Source organism: Quercus robur, chromosome 5 (genome assembly GCF_932294415.1).
Source record: "Quercus robur chromosome 5, dhQueRobu3.1, whole genome shotgun sequence".
NCBI classification, from domain to species: Eukaryota; Viridiplantae; Streptophyta; class Magnoliopsida; order Fagales; family Fagaceae; genus Quercus; species Quercus robur.
In genome coordinates, this window is record NC_065538.1 from 72233818 (window position 1) to 72250580 (window position 16763).

General features: G+C 33.2%; 1 protein-coding gene across 1 annotated transcript in view; it reads left to right on the plus strand.

Moving 5' to 3' along the window:
* Nucleotides 1-16763, plus strand: part of LOC126726974 (carboxylesterase SOBER1-like) — a 64931-nt gene that overhangs the window by 37669 nt on the left and 10499 nt on the right. The window lies entirely within an intron of this gene.

Here is a 16763-nt window from a genome sequence, read left to right on the forward strand (position 1 = left end):
AGGAAAACTTTATCATTTAAATTTCGACAAATTTAAATTCTATTCAAAATAAAAGTGTATTATAAAAAATTTATAAACTTAAATACCACATAACAACCCACATTTTCTTCCTATCCAAAAAAAAAAAAAAAAACTCACGTTTTGACTAAGAGATAAGATTTTACATTAATTTAAAACAAATTTAAATTATATTCAAACTAAGTTTATTATAAAAAAATTTCTAAACTAAATCCCACATAACCCGCGCTTTTGTTTTTGTTTTTTTTTTTTTCCTCAAGTTGCACCTTATTAACTTAATATTTTATTAGGATATTATGCTATAAAACTCTTGACTAAGGGATAAGATTTAATAGTAATTTAATTTAGATAAAACTTTATCATCTAAAATTTAGAAATTTAAATTCTACTCCGACTAAAAGTCTATTATCAAAATTTTCAAAACTTATATATTCACCCATGACTTTTCGATATAATTCCTCTTAACCAATAAGCTATTCCTATAATTAAATCTCACACAATACACCCTATATTGTTTTTTTTTTTTTTTTTTTCTTTTTCAAAATGCAACTTACGCTTATATTTTAATCTAATAAATTTATCTTACTTATTGTTCTTTCATCTTTGCTTTTGAATTTGTGTGCAAGATATTATGCCAAAGGAAGTTTACTATATAGAAGCAAAACAATGGACACCCATTTAAGTTATTAATTCTCTTATGTAAGTTTTTTTTTTTTTTTTTTATTCTCAAATTTTGAACTCTTTTGTGTATATTTTAATTTTCGGTTTTGGTTATGTATTTAATTTGTGAGTGTGTTGATTTTTTCAATTAGACTATCACTAAGAAAAAATTGGTATTGAGAAACTATTTTATTTATTATTGTTTATGCTGGCTAGGGGATAAATTAAATATAATTCAAATAGGAATGATCAAACTCATTCCATATCTCATATTAAGAAATTAACAAATAGCACAAAGAGAATTTAAAAATATTATAAAAGATAAACATTGATAAAGTCTAAACTCTAAACAATCAGAACTTAAAATAAATTTTTTATTAAAATTATTTACTTATTTTATAATTTACTATTACTATTTATATTTAATAATTTAGTTTTAATTATTTTAAAATTTTTGGGCTTATATATAAATTCAATTGTGTTTGATTCCCATGAGTTTCTTCAAGAGGGCAGGGTAGACTGTATTAGGTTTTAATTTGCCCAACATTATCATAATCATGGGGTCTAAAAGGATAAAGGAAGGCTGAAAAAAGGTTAGGGAGCCTTTCCCATTCTACTTTGTATTACTTTTTGTGTATATATAAAAATAAATAAAAAATAAAAAATTATCCCATAATTGAACGAATACATGGCTTTATGCCTTCTCTTTTGTTTTTATTTATTTGTCGCATAATTATTGTTTTGATGTTTCTTGATTGTGTGTGTGAGAGAGAGAGAACCTAACTACTTGTAAGTTTCTTTCCCTTTTTATGAAGATTTGAACTCTCCGTCTATGATTTGTATAGTGAGTTTTGTTACTGTTTGTTACTCTTTGACAGTCATGCAATTTGCATCCATTTCTTTCCTAGTGTGATTTGCATGTTGCTCAACCACCGAGACTAGCTTGTACAGTCAATAAAGCAAATAAGACAATTCTTTCTAGCAGTCTAATATATTTGCTCTACTCTCAATCTCTTTAAGAGTGAGTAAACAATTGTTTGTGTCAATGTTGTATGTGAGAATTGAAGGCAATTCTCAGTGTTGTATGTGAGAATTGAAGACAACTAAATGGATTGGCATTGTTGACTGCTTTCTATTTGGTTTCCTCTAATAAAGCAAATTAAATCATTCCAGGGCATAACAATATATCTAAACAATTGATCAATTTTAAAAGAAAGACTAGCCAACTGCATAATTTGACAAGGTTTTCAATAAATATCATATATATTAAATTGCACTGATTAACATATTCAAAATAGTAACATTAAATAACCTATAGTAGTAATTCTCGAACTATTTCAAACAATAACAAAAAAATATCAAAGTGTTCTTCAATTTCAAAATACACATTAGCTCCACAAGCACCTCATTTTGCACATTTAACCACAAGAAATGTCATTCACTTTTGCACTAGTGCATTCTTATAAAATTTTGTAATTCTTCTAGATGTCTTACTTGCAGCAATCATTGTCTCTACTAACACTCAAAAACTGTAACTTCTTGTAACTTCATTGAGTCCAACCTAAAAAAGTGCATAAGGATATTAATCTACTAGAAACAAGAGCAAGGAATTTACAGTTAAAAACTGACTTTCCAAAGGGCTGAATTATTTTTTTTAAAAGTTATTCTATAATTTCAATACATATTAAGGAATAAAATAAAGAGTCATCATTTCAGCTTTAAAGTTATTTTTGTGTATGCAAGCCATTCTGTTGGATACTTTAAGGGATAAAAATTGAACCACGTTAAAATTTGCCTTCTAAGTCCTAATATTCACAACTGGTTATAGTTAGACAAAACCAAGTTAGACTTGCCAAGTGATACGGGTAAAACAAAGACAAAACCAACTTAAGTTCGGCTGGATTCCAGCTTCATGAAGGCAATTTGCAGTCTACAATCAAGTCATTAATCTAAAGTTTTATATGTAAATTGTAGTCAGAAAAGGGGAAATGATTATTTAACCTCATTTGGATACCCTTTCATATTTCTACTCAACATTGTCTACAAATTAGGTGCTCCGACCACCATGACCTGATCTGACTGGTTGGCAAACAGTAGCATTCTAAATCATGTTTTAAAATATGTTTGATATCTGCATTCAAGTAATTAATCTAAAGTTTTCATGTGCACAATTTTGCAGGCCCCTTGCATTCTAAATCATGTTTTAAAATATATTTGATACTAGCCAGTACCAATAGCTGCATATAGTTCATATGCAGAGCTAAAAAACAAGATAATACAGACGACAAAGTCATAGTTACACTGACCTGGTATATAGAAACAATTTATTTATGTTTGCTTCTAATTGTAATTGTCATGGATTGCAAGAGTTTTCATAGCCTGTGAATATTTTTTGCAAAAGAGCGAAAGGGTCATACAAAAGCATGAAAAGAAGAAGAAGAAGAAGATAAGAAAGCATAGCATAAATGAAAGAAAGTTTTAATCTTTATGACTAATATTGTTATCAAAAACCCAACTCAATTCCATAACAGTCATAAATTTGGCTCAATTGAGTAGAGTTTGTTGGTTCCGAAATGAGAAACCCGTTTTTTCAAATGGGGAACAACATTTTCAGTAAAACTGTTATCACAAACCAAGGCTAAAGTTATGTCATATTTGTGAAATAAAATCCAAATGACTATCACGTTTAGCTATGAAATAAATTGTATATTCAAAGTAGCTGACTACAACATTAACATGAAAGAAACAATATTAAGGACATATAACTTGAAGTAATACCTTTTGGCTAGATAACGTTGCTTCACTTGCTAAGGCAGACTCTTAGCTTTTCTAGTGATTCATCTTTATCATTGTAGTCACATAAATCCAATCTTTTATTTCATCGGCAAATCTAAAATAAGCATGCCTCCAAGTCCTATTAAAGAAGAGAGCTCCACAAATTGCCCAAAAGCCAGTTGTGAATCCAGCTCCAAATCCAACTCCCATACCAATGTAGAAGCTGGAGTTTTTAGAATCATCTTCAACACTACCAATTGGTGATCTATTCAAAGATTGTTCCTCAATTGTGCAGCTTTTTGGAAGAGGATCACCACATAATTGAGGATTTCCAATGTACCTAAGAGCATCAAATGATTGAAGCTGGGTGCTTGAAGGAATTCTACCTGAGAGGTTGTTGTATGACAAGTCCAAGAGACTAAGAAATGTCAAATTAGACATGCTTGGAGGAATTTTACCCGATAAATGATTTCTTGAGAGATCAACTGACTCTTAACTCTTTCATACTCCCAATTTTTTTCTGGTATCTTTCCCATCAAATGATTTCGAGACAAATTCAAAAAACATAATTCGGAAAGATCTGAAATTTCAACAAGGATTGATCCAGACAAGTTGTTGCTTGAAAGGTCTATAAGCCTAACTAATTTAAGGTTCTCTTGGTATTCCATTTCGTTCCCTTTGGGAACCAACTGAACATTCTCAGCATATATATTCAAATACATAAATGAAATAACATTGGAATCTGCTAATGTCATGGCACTAATATTTTTCAAGCAGTTTGGTATGGATCCTAATAGGCTATTATTGGCAAGATCCAATACTCTAAGAGAAGAAAATTGACATATTTGTTGAGATATATAACCCTTGAATTCACTTGATCTTAGATGGAGAACTGTAAGATTTGTCATTTCTCCAATCCATAGTGGTATGATGGACAAATGATTATCACCCATATCAATAAGCCTCATATTTGAGCACTTTTTCAACGATGAAGGAATATCTCCATAGACGCTATTGTTTTGTAAACGCAATGCCTGGAGGTTAACTAAAGCCCCCATGGAGTAGGGAATTCTACCTACCAGATTATTGCTCCCTAAGTTTAAATGGATCAAAGACTGCCAATACTTCCAGCAGTGAGAAAGTTCTCCTGAAAAGAGATTGTTTGATGCATCTAAAACCTCTAATTCATTCTTTCTAATTTTCTTTTGGCATAAGAAAGTAGAAATGGGTCCATAAAATGAGTTGTTAGCTATATTGAGCAATTTGAGAGAAGAACTCAGAAAAATGTCTGATACATCACATTCTATGTGGTTGTTAGAGAGATAGATAACTGTAATGTTTGAAGTCCAATTCCAGAACCAACCCGAAGCTTTGCTTGAAATTCCTGACATAGACATATCTAAAAAACTGAGGGATCTTTGTGATTGTAGCCATGAAGGAAAATTAGGACCTATCTTAATTGAGCTCAGGGAGGCAGAGTCAAGTTGGAAGGGGGGAACCCAATTGGAATTGACATTAAAGAACAAATGTGCTTTAGACATAGAGAAGGTCTTTAATTTTGAGAGTTTTCTAAAATGTCTTTCATCTACAGTACCTGTTAAAGAATTTTTTCCAATAAACAACGTCTCTAACTTAGAGAGAAGCCCAAGACTCTTTGGAATGGTGCCATTCAACTGATTTTGGTTGAGCCATAATAATCTCATATGAGACAAATTCCCAACGGAAGAAGGTATAGGACCATTTAAAGAATTAAGTCCGAGATCAAGACATTCTAATTTCTCTAAATTGAAAATGCTAGGTGGTATATTGCCTTTCAAAGAATTGTTGTACAGGTAAAGCTCTATGAGGCTTGTACTGAGATTAGAGAACCAATTAGGTATCTCATGATTGAAATGATTTTTAGAAAGATCAAGGAATCCAAGAGACGTGAAATTGAAAAATCCAAGAGATGGATTCAGGCTATCAAGCTGACAATAGGACAAATATAGGTCTGAAAGAGATGGGAACTTACTCATTATTTGAAGCCAATCAACTTCTTTGTGAAGGTCAGCTGAGTTCAGGTCAAGGTATTGAATGGCAGAGAGACCAGACATCCAACGAAGTTTACCTACATAGAGGTCAGAATTAGATCCAAGAGACAGATAGCGAAGGCTTGAAAGGTTCCCAAGCTGATGAGTCCACAGAAGTTAGCGCGTGAGAGGTCAAGATGTGTGAGACTGAACATTGAACCAAGGAAAGTTAGGATCGGAGTACAATTAAAGTCATTGCCACTCAAATCCAAGTAATTCAAATGTTCTAATTGGAGCAACGAACCACTAATCTCACCACCTAACCCCAAATCATAGAGGTCGAGCTCAGTGACTCGGCCAGTTTTCTTGTCGCAGAGAACTCCGTCCCATATACAGCAATCTTTGTGGTCAGACCAGGATGAGAGGTCGTGTCCATGATCAGTGAGACCACGTTTGAAGGTTAGAAGGGCTTGCTTGTCTTTTTCATTGCAAGAGACATTTGACATTGGCTCTGCTTTGAAGAAGAAGAAGCTTAAACTGAAGGCAGCGAGAAGGAACCATACCAAGAAAAGCACATGATGAGTTGCAAAAGAGGCACCCATAGTTTTAAAGTAAGAGAAGCTGAAAGGTGAGTAGTGGAGGTGATGCAATTGGATGTTACAGCAGCTCTTGATAATATACAGGGATTCTTCAACTACTTTTCATTATTATTGTATTATTTTAAGGCGGAAATCACATTTTCGTCCCTACATTTTCAGGCGATTCCCACTTTGGTCCCTAGATTTTATTTTTACCACTTTTAGTCCCTATCTTGAAAAACGCTTCCCGTTTTGGTCTCTGCCGTTACATCAAAGACGGAAAATGCACACGTAGCAAACGGCAGAATTAAAAAAATATTAAAAATATTTTATTTTATTTTAAAATAAAATAAAATTTTAGTTATCAATAATTTTAAAATAAAAATATTAAAAATTTTAGTTAAAAATAATTGTTGTTCTTCCCCAAGAACATGGTTGCCTAGAAAAAGAAATTTTTCTGCTTATCATCATCTTCATCCTCCACCTCCCCATCCTCCTCTTCGTCCTTATCATCATCTCTCAATCTCACTCTCTCAAAACCTTCGATACCCACAAATTGGCAAGGCCTCCCTTTATCTTTCTCTGTTTTCTCCGCCCAGATCTCTCTTCCTTGATCATCGCCACTCAACACCATCGCCTATCCAAGCGGTGCTTCCCTCGTTTCTCACTACCAAACCCCACCGCCCTCTCTCTCCTTGATCTGAACATTCCCAGATCTCGCTTCTCTCTCTGTTTTCTTTCTCTCGCTTCGATCTATCCCTAGATCTCCCTCAAATCTCTAGTTCAACCAAAGCCAAACCCCACGAGCACCGCCACCATCCACAACAGGCACCACGACACCAAAGCCAAACCCATGACATCTCGGTTTACTTTGTTAGGTTTGCTTTGTTGCTATTTGTGGTTTAAATCTTTGAAGGTCCTTTGTGTTTGTAGTGAGATAGTGAAAAATTGGCTGAGTAATTGTTGAAATCTTTGCAAAATAATCGGTTTTCATCGAACCTTGAGACACACATGGATGTGGTTTGTGAAAGAATTGGTTTTCATCTGAGTGAAAGAATCTTTAAAGGTTTTTGTGTTTGATTTTTGTGGAAGAACATATACAAATCTTGGAATAGAAATTCCTTGAATTTTCATTCATTCTTAGTTATTCATTCTCCCTGTTAGTATTTTATTTTTTCATTTTTTTTTCGTTTGCATTTTGTGTTCTTCTGATCTGGGTTTCTTTTTCTGGTGGAAATGAATGTGGGAGTTGTTGGGAAAGAGAGGTCGAGGGTGAAAACTTGGCACAATGTGTTGATCACTATGCAAAAGAAGACCAAGGCATTGGTGGCGGAGCATGAAGGGAAATGACTTTTGTATATGCTTTTGCTTGTTTGGATGCCAAGAAAATGAAATAAAAGAGAAGAAAATCTTTCTGGGCAACCATGTCCTTGGGAGAAGAACATGAATAACAATTATTTTTAACTAAAATTTTTAATATTTTTATTTTAAAATTATTGATAACTAAAATTTTATTTTATTTTATTTTAAAATAAAATAAAATATTTTTAATATTTTTTTAATTCTGCCGTTTGCCACGTGTGCATTTTCCGTCTTTGATGTAACGGCAAGGACTAAAACGGGAAGTGTTTTTCAGGATAGGGACTAAAAGCGGTAAAAATAAAATTTAGGGACCAAAGTGAGAATTGTCTGAAAATATAGTGATGAAAATGTGATTTCCACCCTATTTTAAAGAAGACTTTGACTTGTTGACTTAAGCCCAATGCCAAAGACCAATGCTCGAGTTTGTCTCATGAAACTTCGTTCGTAGTAATTGCACTTCAAGTCTTCAACTACTTTTCGTTTTATTATATGGAATTTGTTAACAAGCACTGAACTGGTGCTTGTTAAGGTGAAAAAGGACCCAAAAAAAAAATGTTAGAAAAAAAGAATATCATATAATACTAAAAAATAAAAAAAAAATTGAAAACTTGACACAAAGGTGAATAAAAACAAAAGCTTTTGTCAAAAAAATACAAAAATATTGCTGTTAGAGCACTAGCATTGAAAAATGCTATCCTATACTATTATACCATCTCAAAAAATCACTTTATTACTTATACCATCCCATTTTACAATACCTCTTACATCAAAAAACTCTATTTTTATTAAAATATTATTTTTTAATCTTTCTTTATCATTTATTTCTAACCGTTTTTTTGTGATTGAATCACATTTTCCTGGGCTTTCCCAACATTTTTTTTTTCTCTCTTTCTTCCTTAACCTCTGGCACTGGTTCAACACACAAATTTCTCCCTTAACCTCTGGCACAAATTTCTCCCATGATGCACCGATCAGCCAATCCAAACCCATCACACACACACACAGCTCTGGTTCAACACACAAAGCCACACACACACACACAGACCCATGATGAACCGATCAACCAATCCAAACCTATCACACACACACACACACACACACACACACACACACACACACACACACACCGAGCCACACACAAACCACACCGATCAGAGCAACGGCCATAAACCGATCGGAGCAAATGGCAATCAGAGAGAGGAAAGATCAACCCACACACACACACACACACACATCGAGACACACACAAACCACACAGATCGGAGCAATGGCCATACACCGATCGGAGCAAACGGCAATCAGAGAGAGGAAAGATCAACCCACACACACACACACACACACCGAGACACACACAAACCACACCGATCGGAGCAACGGCCATACACCGATCGGAGCAAACGGCAATCAGAGAGAGGAAAGATCAACCCAAATCCAAAACCCAAAACCCATAACCCACGACTCACCATGCCGATCCACCATTTGACCCATGATACACCGATCGGAGCAAACCAGACCCACATCGGAACAAACCCATCGAACCCATCGGAGCAAACGGTAATCAGAGAGAGGAAAGATCAACCCAAATCCAAAACCCATAAACCATAACCCACCGCCCACCATGCCGATCCACCACTTGACCCGTGATACACCGATCGGAGCAAATCAGACCCACATCGGAACAAACCCATCGAACCTAGTGGAGCAAACGGCAATCAGAGAGAGGAAAGGGCGAGGGAGAATGAGAGAGACGAGGACGGTTGAGAGACGAGGAGAGAGTGGAGCTCAACAGAATATAATATGTTTATATGTTTTAGAATAGTGCTACAGTACTATTCTAAAGTTAGAATAGTACTGTAGCACTATTGCAAAAAAATTTGCAATAGTGAGCTTTACCATTCTTTGATGCAACCGGTTTTAAGCCTTAAAATGTTAAATTGTCCTTAGATTTAGCATTAGCATTTTTCAATGCTAATGCTCTAAGTGACTGTTAACACAACCCTTATTATATTATTTTAGAAAAAACTTTGACTTGGTCACTTAAGCCAAATTCCGAAGACCAATACCCGTGTTTGTTTCATGAAACTTCGTTTGTAGTAATTGCACTTCAAGACAGGGGCCGTGGCACCTTAAGGTCTGGTGGTCCTGAAATTTTTTTTTTATATATATAATAATTTAAAAAATTTTATTTGTCTACCTGCAAAAAAATTTTGGGAAAACTACTATTTTTTTATGCCAATAAAATTAAATTTTGCTCCATAATTTGTTCTATATTCAGTGAATTAATGATTACTTGGTTATGTACATTGAAAGAAATGTAGCTTGTAGCATTGATAATAAGACTATTATGTAACAATTTCAAAATATGAAAACTCGTAGAAGACAATTGTAAACTTTATATATTTAGGTGTTTTTTTTTTTTGTTATTATTGTCAATATATGAATTTTTCTTTTTATTAGAATGTATAATTTATACTTCTTGAGAAACACCTTGAGAAAAATTCATGGAGGCGCCACTTCTTCAACACTTTGATTTGTTGACTACTTTTTTGTTTCTTTTGTTCCATGACTTATGGTGTGAGGTTTATTTGACAACCATCTTTCACCTAGTAGAAATTTTTTATCAGTATCTAAGGCTCCGTTTGGTAGAGTTATTAAACAACTTATTTTCAGTTTTTAAACAATATTACACATTTTTTTACCCACACGTATTTCAAAAAATTACAAATAATATTACTCAAACTCCTCTACCAAACGGGCCCTAAATCATCAAGAATATGACTTGCTGATATTTTTTGTATTTTTGTTAGGTGACTTGTTGACCTTTAATTCATTATGCAATATTTTAATATTTTTTACTGTGCACCATAATTTTCATTATGGCTAGAAATTCATGTTAAGGACATTTGTCAGGCACTTAAAGCTCATGATTGAGTAAAATCTGCTCTTAATGAAATTATTCCATTAGTGATAATATAGGTGCCAAACTCCCAAAGCTCGATACTCACCACACGTGATGAGATCTGATAGGTTCATCTGACAAAATAAAAATCCCAGTTTGAAACTAAATCAGATAGAAAAACCAGCAAAAATGGAAATGATTTTAACAAGAAAAATATAATTTCTTTGTTTGGTTTTAGTTTTTAACTAAACTAATCACTAGCTCATGCGATGCACAGAAAAATTCAAAAAATAAAATGTTTAAGAAATTCATTTTTTTTTAATTCATCTTCCTCTAGATTAATGAAAGCTATAAGATTAATTCTTAATATTCATGTACTTAAACGTCAAATTGAAATGGTTAAATGTTGCTAGTTTGATGAATTCATAATCATAACTTTAAAAATAGTTCATTCCAAACTTACAAAAGTAAATTTATGAATCTTTACTCCTCCTTCGGCAAGCACAATTATTTTCCAATTAAATCTCCTTTCAAATAGTGTTTCTCAGTATTGGTACATTTTGTAGTTGGAAAAGAGATACGCAAGTCTAATGTTTAGTTCATATTACAAAGTTACATGCTACTTATAACTTATATCCCAAAAAGACATTTCTTATTAACTTATATCCCAAAATTTTAAGGAACATCTCAAGTAGTTTAGTAGCTAAACATAACTTTTAGAAACTATAGCATTCAGCAAGAACTTTCAATATCTAGCCTAATTTACTTTTTTTTTTCAATAATTAACCTAATTTACATACATGATAGCTTAGCAACTGAGAGAAGACTTCCACTGAAACTTCTATGATAGCATCAAACACTAAACTTGTCAACATGTGCTAATCCAAAATGGTTCCTCTTTCCTTTTGATTCAATTTTTCCACCATGTTCTATAATAAGTTACATACAATTCAAACTCCTAATCATAACTTGAGGCAAGTTTTCAAGAACTCCATAGAACTCCAGTTTATGGTTTTCTTCCACTCTATGTGTGGGAGTACACCATCAAGTACACAATTCAATGTAAACATTCGTCTCTAGTCTAAAAAAAAGGGTACATAATCATTAGTTGAATTATTTCCATTTAAAACAGATTTTGGATGCATGTTTGATTCAATAACTCAATAAAAAAATAATGAATAGGAGTTTCTTTGAATATATTATGTTGAACCTGTGACTATAAATAGAATCTATATAAGATTTCAAAAAAAATTATTACGCATTTACAGCTTAATATAAAGGAAAGACAAAAACCTTGAAATAGAAAACAGGTAGCTCATTATCTTCGTCTAAGTCCCCCCACATCACCATTCACATCCAGCAAATCAATACGAACTACAAAACACAAACATAGAAAACTCATAAAATTTTCCCCACAAGTAAAACAATAGTACAAATACAAAATAAGTTTGTCACTGAATCCTTAACATTGAAACAGTAAACAACGGAAATTAATAAATCAGAGAGAGCTTTAAAAAAGAGCATCAAGAACTCTCATTTCCACCATCATGTTTGTGTATTGAATTGATGTTAGTTGCATTGAAAACTACACATAAAATAAAAACTCATAAACAATTTCATCTAGAATAAGAAAATTGTGTTATTTCAATTTCAACTAACAAAACAAATGGCAAAGCTATATTTGGGGAGGGAAAAGAATTGAAACAAAAACATGCCTATAGACTACTTGGATGTTCATGGCCTTCATGTTGGACTTAAGTTGTTCGTGGCTTTCTTTTTAGACTCAAGTTGGATTCCTAGGTAGTAAAAGTTTATAAAATTTTCACACTATTACATTCCCCAAAATTCACCAAATTTGACACAATATTCTAACTGCAAAATTTATGAACTAAAAACCCCAATAACTTGCTCAAAATTTTAAAATTAACAAAATCAAAATTCTTTCATTTAAAAAAAAAAACCTTTCTGGGTAAACTCTATAAAATAAGCAAATTTAAGAGGAAGAGAGAGAGATTTATCATGCACAAAATCCCTAAGAAACTCGAGCCCTGTGGAACTTATAGCTAAAAATTATAAAAATTGAAACCCCAAAAAAAACATAGAAGTAAAAATCTCATTTAACTAAGCATAACATAATATTTAACTTCTCCAATTAACATACTACATATATAGTAGTACATTCTTTTGAAGCAAACAAAAAAAAAAACATAAGAAAGAACGAAGGAGGAAAAAAACTTCAAATGCAGTAATTAAATTATGCTTACTACCAAAAAAAAAAAACAATAAATAAAGAATCATATGTAACCCTTGCTTAATGATGTACAGCTACAAACATGAAAAAAAATTCAAGCATCTGCAACAAAAGAAGAAGTTATTAAGGTGTTCATCCCTTGTTTGAACAACTCTTGGCCTTTTCTATTAGTTTATCTACTCTATTATCAATTTATCATAGCTGAATGTGGCAATACCTAATTACTTGACAATTAAATCAATTAGACATTTAAATACATCCAATCAATGCAAAATAATCTATATAAAATAGGAAATTTGTATTATTGATTAAGGTACGGATAAAGGCTTTGGTACAATCCATAATGACCCCCCCACACAACTTAGCAAGTAGCAAAACTACCAAATTGACACAGGAGATAGACGTACATGTAACAAAGTCACATGTATTATGGCTACAATCTAAGGTTCAGATCATAAACTATCCACTATAGCATGGCAAGAATAATCTAAACCACATATGAAGATTGACCTGCAGGTTGCAGCTATTCAAAAACAATGAACCTTGATATATTCCTTCTTCACAATGCTAGCTTTCACAAGAAAGGTGGAAACATTCTTCCTCTGATCCCCCTGAAGTTGTATAACCTCAACTTGATATAAGCCTAATAAAAATAATCATAGATTGGGGTAATTTTCCTTATCCTAATTTCTATGCTTTTCTCTACAACCAATGGCAACAACTAAAAATACAAAAAATTGCAGACCATAAACTCAATACCCAAACAAGAAAACACAGAAGAATTAACCCTAAAAATTTTAAATATACATAGAAAATAAAATTTAAGTATACCTCCACGGCTCGTACAGAGGAGGCAACTAACAACTCCTTGCCATTAAAGTTGATGGTGGCCTTGAACCTGGGCCTGTGGTTGAACCAATTTGCCTCTTGCAAAAGGATACGAATAGGAAATGGAGTGTTGATTGAATTATTGAGATACAAAAGAGAGAGCAATGCATCCAATAATTGAAATTAGCAAAACCCACTACAGGGCTCCAAACCCATCAATCTAAGCAAATCATTTAGAAGAAACACTCCCAAACGAAACATGAACAAAGGTGAAATACCTGAAGTGAATACCTGAAGTGAATCATCCACATTCTGTTAGTATTTCTGAGCTCTTCTTTAAATATGTTGTTTTTTGATTCAATTAAATGAGGAGTTTTGAAACCGTGAAAGATAGGAAGAGCAAAAGGACGGGAGATAGTGATGAGGTATGAAGGAGTGATTCACTTAAATAAGGAGAGGAAGAGACGAAGAGGGGAAGAGAGAGGTTGGAGTTAGAAAGCCGAAGGTCTGAAGTATTGAATCTGTCTTGGGAAGAGAGAGAGGTTTGCGTCAGTCATGCTAAAGATTTGAAGAAGAAGAAGAAAGGGTTGGCGTTTAAAAGAATAGAGGGTTGGATTTGGGCTTAACGATGGACAACAACGTAATATTCATTTTTTGGGCTTTATGGTTAACATAATTAAAGCTATAAAGATTGGGCTTTATGGTGGAGATATAGTTGGAAATCATTTTCTTTTTAATAGTATTTCAAAATTAGGGAAAATTTTAGTAAAAGTATTTTAAAATTATAGGAAAAATTCAAGAAAAAAATTAGAAATGACATGGCGACTGATGTGGCTCAACAGGAGCGAAACAACATTAAATGTTATGCTTTAGCTTTTAGTAATATATAGATTTGGACACCACAATAATGGTAATCATTGTGCACTAGTTCAAACAAATTGAATGATCTGATGTAGTTTGAATTAATCAAGCTATCAAGCATTGACTAGCAAGCTGTTAAACTTTGTGCTTATTTCTAGAAAGTAAACACAATTTAGAAAAAAAAAATTGCAAAACCAAATGTAATCTTTTGAATTTAGTTACAAATATCTATTTAAAATTATTAATAAATAGAAGCGCTCCCTTGCATAGAACACCCACACAAAATGACAATACACCAGTGAAGCCAAAAAAAAAGCAATACTTATGAGGGTTTTCAATGAGATTAGGAGGAGCGGCGAAAGCGAGGTATCGGTGGCTGTGCTAGCATGAAGACACACTAGTGGCTGAGAAGGACACGTAGCTTGGAGGAAAGAGGTCACCGTCACCAGCAGAGGAAGGCGGCATCTAGGGTTCTTTCTCTCTCTCTCTCTCTCTCTCTCTCTCTCTCTCTCTCTCTCTCTCTCTCTCTCTCTCTCTCTCTCTCTCTCATATCGTCATGCTTTTTTTAAACAAAAATCAGATTTGTTTTCAATCAGGTAAGTTTAACTTAGATTTGATTTCAACCCCATTAGTTTACTTTAGATTTGATCTAATGTGGAAACTAGTTATTTCAATTTTTTTTAATTAAAAAAATGCCACGTCATTAAAAAAATGCCAAGTCATTGTTCCATTTGCCATGTAAGTAATAGTACTATTAATAAATAGTAGTGTTACAAATATCTATTTAAAATTATTAATAAATAGAAGATAGAAGCACTTCCTTGCATAGAACACCCACACAACATGACAACACACCAATGAAGCCAAAAAATAGCAATACCTAAGAGGGTTTTCAATGAGATGAGGAGGAGCGGCGAGGGTGAGGTATCGGTGGCTATGCTAGCACCAAGACACACTAGTGGCCGAGAAGGACACAGCTTGGAGGCAAGAGGTCACCGTCGCCAACAAAGGAAGGCGGCATTTAGGGTTTGTCAATCTCTCTCTCCCCCTTCTCTCCCTCTCATGCCGTCGTGCTTTTGTTAAACAAAAATCAAATTTGTTTTCAACCAAGTAAGTTTAACTTAGATTTGATTTCAACCCTGTCAGTTTAGGGATGAAAATTTTGCCCCACCCCGCTTAACCCGCCCCTCTCTGCTTCGCCCCGCACGGGTTTTCCCCGCCCCGCAAAGGTGGTGGGGTGGGGATGGGTTTAGACTTTTTAGACCCACCTCGCCCCACTTTGCTAAGGGTTATAATTGTAATCTTTTTCATACCCTAAAACCCTACTATTTAAACAAACATATCAATATTAACTTTAAAAAAATTGATTTGATTTGATGGGATAAATTTTGTTGCAATTTCAAGTATATTTTTATTAATGAAATAGGTTTCATTAAAAAAATTGTACTAGTTGTAAGGCAAATTAATAGAAAGTAGAGTTTTACGGGGTGAGACGAGGCTTCGCGAGGCCCCAAGGGGCGGGGATGGGGCAAGACAAAACCATGTGGAGCGGGAATGAAGACCCCATCCTTCGGCTCCGCCCCGCCCCATTGTCATCCCTACGTCAGTTTGCTTTAGATTTGATCTAACGTGGAAACTAGTTATTTTAATTTTTTTTTAATTAAAAAAATGCCATGTCATTAAAAAATACCAAGTAATTGTTCCATTAGCCACGTAAATAACATTACTAACAGTAATTAGTAAAAGGACTAATACAACTCATTTTTTTAAACTTGAGAGACCAACTGTGCTCTGAGTGTAAATTTGAGGAATCAACATTGTAGTTTCGCCTAAAAAAACTCCACAAGATGGGTTAAAGGAAGCTAGAGGAGCTAGTGTAGGGCTGGTTCAATATGGGTTTAAAGGAAGCTTGAATTTAATGTGGGAGTTTCAATTAATATGCGGAATTAAGGTTAAGTTTCAATTATAAATTCCCTTTATTGAAAATAAAAGTAATTTAACCAAGTAACATATTTATTATTTATGAAAAGGCCAAATTAACAAGACTTGTTTTTATTTTTTTGGTTTTATGAAAAGAAAATTAACAGGAATTTTGATTGAACAAAGTATCCAAAAAAATGAAATCTTAACTGTACATCATGTTCTATTTCGTTAGAATTAATTAAAAAAATTCAAACATAAATGATTGTAATTTATTCTTGTAAAAAAATTGTAATTAACACATTTAGGTATTTCATCTTCATCAAAATTAAGTCTTAAATTACCAAAATAAATCAAATCAACAAATTCAAAAAAAAAAAAAAAAAAAAAAAAGGGTTTCAAAACACGACAAATACATATATTTGGTTGAATGTTTTGTCAACTTTATTTCCATCAATTTAAGCTTTAATAATAAGAAAAATGTGTAACCCCACCTCAACCCACAAAAGTCAATTCACGGTAATCCGTAATTGTGTTGTTAAAATCTGTGGGCTAAAATTTAAAAAGCCTTATTTGAGGAAGCAACAACCTTTTTTTTTTTT